The 5,348-nt window shown below is 40.2% G+C and overlaps 1 long non-coding RNA gene across 1 annotated transcript; it reads left to right on the forward strand.

The window, feature by feature from the left end:
• The first annotated feature begins 367 nt into the window (after positions 1-367).
• On the forward strand, positions 368-5,104 carry LOC134474078 (uncharacterized). The gene is made up of 3 exons (XR_010044681.1): positions 368-504; positions 651-719; positions 3,919-5,104. It is a non-coding gene; the product is annotated as an uncharacterized LOC134474078 (long non-coding RNA).
• Positions 5,105-5,348: the final 244 nt, after the last annotated feature.

Genomic DNA, 5,348 nt, shown 5'->3' on the forward strand with positions numbered 1-5,348 from the left:
TTCATTATCTAACATTGCATAATCAATCACTAAAAATTAGAGTCTTAACATAACAGGAATCATTGAATGTCTCATAATATTCTATGAATCAAGCATCAGAGAGTAGAAGGGTTCCGGCTGGGGGGACTTTTACAGGGCATGGCCAGGTGTTGGCTGATGCAGTTTCTTGATGGTGTGACAGGAGCAGGACATTCTACTGCCCAGGTGATTTGTATGGTGCTGGCTATTGCAGGCCTCCATTCCTCCTCACTGGACCTTTCCACTAACACCTGAATTTCCTCTCAGGTTGGTACCTGGCTTCCCTGGAGGGGGTTGCAGGAGTGTAAAGTGAGAGGTACAAAGCCATTATGACCTCATCTTGGAAATCACAATCACCACTTCCACCACTTTTTACTGGAGAAGTAGGCTGGCCCAGATTCAGCAAGGGAGGAAGAAGGGCATAAGCACCAGAAAATGGGTGCAACTTGCAGGCCATGTTGAATGATACCAAACACACAACACTGGGTAAGCGGTGGAGGGTATTTCTCTACTCCTTGAATCTGGGCAAAGCTTATAACTGTTCTGATGGATAGAAATGGATTAAGAAGACATTGTGGGAACTCAAGCCAAGACCTCAAGAGGATTTGCCTTTTCTACTCTCCCTCATTTAGATGCAGCTGGTACATGAAAAAATCTGGATTTGACTCCTTGAGAGGAGAGATCAGGTAGAGAGAGACAAGGTAGGGAGAGCTATTTCCTCTTTCCTTCTTAGCAATTTATGTAATTGCATCCAGCCAACACTACATCTAGCAGAGAGTTTTCCTGGCTGGGCCCAACTCAAATTTCACAAAGAATCACGAACAAATAAATGATGGTCACTATGAGGCACATGAGATTTCTTGGGGGATTGTTACTCAGCAGCTGAGAACTGATAAAATAGGATAAACAGTGGCTATACTGTTTTGTTTTTAAACTCATCTATATTCTATGGGCAGCCCTTTTATGTCACTATATATAGGTATCCCTCATCTTTTAAAAAATGTTCCAGTGTGGAAAGTTTATAGTATAAAAATGCCGTGGTTATTTATCATATTTGCTATTAATGGACATTTAAATTGCCTCCAATAGTATTTCTAATGCAAGTAAATCTTCATGATCATTGTCTATTTTTTACATTAGTAAAAGTGACATTTCTGGGTCAAAGGGCTTATATATGCCTTTAAATACATTACATGTTAAATTGTACTTCGAAATGGTTGTACCAACTTCCACCCCACTAACAGTGCATCTAGTTTTAAAGAAAAATCCCAACAATTCATCTTTGTCTTCTTCCAAAATTTGCCTTAGTTTGAAGTTGGGGGATTGGGAGACAGCTGAGAAGGTAAAGGACTGTGTGAAATTGGTATCGTTTTTTAAGCTGTCAAGAGCCACACCAGGCCAACTCTGTGAAAATCAGGCGAGTGGGTAATAAGGAGATGCAAGCTGGTCAGAGGTTGGCTCCTCTCGCAAAATTCAAAGACTTTTTCTGTTTCTGAGAGATTTTGTGGAAATAGATTTAAACAGACAAGGCTACCAACTAAAAGCTTTTGTTTAAAAAACAAACAACAGTATGACAATAATCAGCATTAAGAAACAACAGTGGTGGTCAGGATCTTATAAAAATTTAATAACAATGCTTTAAATCTAACTGATCAGTTATTTTAGCCTGAGCATTTGGATTGTTCTCAGCACATAGAGGCCCCTGTGACTTTAGATGTGCCAATAATAATGATGCCTAACACTTGCTAAGTGACAGACACTACTAAAAGGGTTTTGTGTGTGGTATTGCATTTAATTCACACAACAGAGACACTAAAGGGTTGGAGACATTGAACTACTTGGTCGTGTCATGATGACAGTGATAATAACTAGAAAGCTCTACCTTCTATTTATTGTCTTGATTCCCAGTTTAGAAAATGTCAGTCTGCTCTTGACAATAGTTATAAACAGCAAACGCAGTACCTCAGTGAACTTTGTCTAAATAAGACCAAGCATTAGTATTTGAATGCAATGGAGGTTACCAGGCGACCAAGGAACTCAGATCTGTGTCCCTGCAGCTTTCCAGTGAAGGAGAAAGTTCAAGGTCAGCCTTGTGCTAATTTTGGAATCGTAGAGCAGGACACAAGCCAACCAAAGACAAGCAAACACTATGAGTAAACAATGCCACACCAGCTGCTTTGGACAGGGCCAAACATGTGGCAGGTGACAGGAGACAAGATTTCTTCCCAGACATTTGTTATGTTTTATAATCTTTTGTTCTTAGAGGACAAAAGTGAGATTGGCCAGAATTTTGGAACAGTATGTTTATTTGCTGGATCATTTATTTCAAAGTCTCTTTATATTAGTCTTCTCACATTAAAAATTAAAGCACCCTCACTAAAGACAACTCCTAGCTGTTCAGAAGTGCATATAGGAAAAGTGTAAGTCCCCTGGCTCAGGTACCCTCCCACCGTGACTGTCCCAGCCCACTTTCCAAAGTAATCACTTTGGTCATTTGGTGTTTATCCTCCCAAACATTTTTCTTCTGTGCACGCAACTGAACAGACTATTTTAAAAGAAAAATCTATCTTGCATTGCAAAGATGATATGATATATGATATGATATTGATAGTGTATTTGTTACTACTCAAGAACATCTCAGAAGGATATGAGGTAAGAGATGGTGTTATGCTTGGAATTTCCTGTTTGTGTTTGTGTATTCTGACCTCCACACCTCATTTGAATTAATTTAAATTTATATAGCCATACTGGACATTTTGGATGAGTGGTCTAGCGTCTAGTGGTCCATTTTGGACTGTGTGGTCAGACCAGCCTGAGTAGAAATCTGCTGAGGAGCATGATGCTGCCGCACTCCTGTGCAGGTCTCCTTTCCGATGCTCCCACCCTGAAAATGACCTTATATAGCCAGTGATTTTTTTTTTTTAAATACCACATTCCTGGAAGTTAGGATAGAAAAGGAGAATTCTGGTGGTCGTCTGCTGCTGTCTTCCTTTAGGAATGAAGTAAAATACAAATTTTTGGTAGCTGTAGATTGCACAGTTGAGTCTCTGCATTCATGAAGACAATCACATAATCAGATTCTGCTTGATGGCCAAGCATTGACTGGTAAAAGACCTTCAAAGGAGAAAATTTCCAGTTTCCCCTCATCCCCTAAGACCAACATTAAATTGGCCTTAACCTAAATTACACAAGGAGATTTTGATTCATGTCCATTTCCTGGTCCCTACTGTGGAGAAACTGGTCATCTTTTCTTTTTCTGCCATTTTTCTCCTTTGTCCTTCCTTCCTCCATTCACTAGGAATTGAAACCAGGTCCTTGTGTATTGTAAGCACGTGATCTGCAACTGAACCAAACCCTCTGCCTCCATTTCTCTTTTTGGATAGTGTTTAAATAAGCCTCAGTAAATGTCCGTATTTGTTTTATGAGCTTCTTATACTAGTTTCTGGGTAATCACAATCAGCTATAATGCCCAAAAAAGGCAGCCAGAAAATAGCTAGAAATGTTGAAGATGATTCTGTATGGAGACAGGAGGAATCAGGGATTCTTTTCTTACAACCAGGAAGGGTATGATTTGTAATTTCTACCTTCACATCCCAAGCTGGGTATGTACCATTATCTCCCATCTCTCCTCATACGGTTTGTGTGATCAGAGACCACTGTTTTATACACAGGATCATGTGTAAACTCCAAGCACCCTTGAGGAGACAATCACACTTTAAAACTAGTAGATAAATATAGTGGTTTCTTGTTTTCAAAGTGAAAATAGCAACAAAAATATTTTTCTGGTGAAAAAACTAATTATAGCTCTTATTAAAGAATAAAACAGAAATGTTGAAAGCAAAAATCACCAGTCTTAACCTAAAGCTCACAATTAATAATGTTTTTGTGACTGTTTTTCAGATGTTTTCTGCGTGTAAACACAAACACATCACTTCATTCTTAGGCTTCCAACATCTGGAAGGGTGTGAAGACAAAACTCATTTCCAGAAAACAAGAGTGACACGAGCGTAGAGGATGGTGAAGAGCACTGCCTTTCCTGCAGAATTCCATCTTGGAGCAAACACCCCAACACCTTCCCTTGTTTACCTTTCTCTTTTGCTAGAGTCTTTTCTGCAGCCTGTCCATTCCTCTGTGGGAGAACAGAGGCTCGGGACACTGTCCCATCTTATCCTGAGAGGATTCCTCTCCTGAAGCAGAGAGGAGGCTCTTATGTTCAGTAGTGAGTGCTAGTACTCACCATTAGGTTCACATTGAGGGCCAAAGCTCTGACCAACTCAGTACTCATGTGTCAGCTTTCTGTTTCCATGACAAAATACCTGAGACAACAATTTAAAGAAGGAAAGATTTGTTTTGATTTACACAGATTCAGATGTTTCAGGCCATGATTGTTTGGTTCTGTTGTTTTGTGGCCTGTAGCAAAATAGAACATCATGTGGGGAGCAGAGCTCATGACAGCTGGGAAGCAAAAAGAGAGAAAAAAGGGTACAGAGTCCCAATATGTGCTTCAAGGACATATACCAGGTGACCTAATCTCTCTCCACTAGGTCCCATAACCTCCCAGTGGCACCACTGGCCGGGACCAGGCCTTCCATGCTTGGGCCTTTGGGAGACATTAAGGATCCAAACTCCAGCAACACCTGCTTCCATTCTCTGCTAGAGACCTACACAGAGAAGGGACAGGGACTCATTTAACATTCTGAGGAGAGGAAAGGACATCAACAGAACTTGATTTCCATCACCACTTTCGATGTTCAGGACAGTCTCCCACCCAAGAAATTCCCTTTAAGACTCGGTATTTTCATCTTTAATATGGGAATAGTAACATCTTTTTCACAGCCCAAACAATCTTGGGCTGAAACATCTGAATCTGTAAGTCAAAATCACATCTTATCTGAGATGAGATACCTGTATCTGTTTAAAGAAGACCAAGAGTGAAACATATTCCTTTGACAGCTGGCTGACTCCCACTCCTCCCGAAACCTTTAAAAGTATCAATACCCTGATTTCGAAGATCTGGTCCTTAGCTTTGTAAGTGCAGAATTTAGTTTCTTAGTTCACTTACAAAAAGCCTTAGAGGATGTGTAGAGTGACTCACTAAAGACTGAAAATACTAACTACAATGCAATGTGTGTACTCTGGTTTCTCTTCAGATCGCGCAAGTCTTTTGCCTTTTAGAATGCAATTTTGTAAACAATAAGGACCATAATTTCTCTTGCTAATTGGAGAATCTGCGGAGGAGGTCAGTTATAGACAGGACATTCCTGGATGAGCTCCAAACAGAGCCAGGAATTTGCTGAGTGATCTTAGAGGTTAATGTTATCTGACATGAC

Source organism: Cavia porcellus, unplaced genomic scaffold (assembly GCF_034190915.1).
Source record: "Cavia porcellus strain 051 isolate PalLab524CR breed Dunkin Hartley unplaced genomic scaffold, mCavPor4.1 scaffold_30, whole genome shotgun sequence".
In the NCBI taxonomy this organism is placed as follows: domain Eukaryota; kingdom Metazoa; phylum Chordata; class Mammalia; order Rodentia; family Caviidae; genus Cavia; species Cavia porcellus.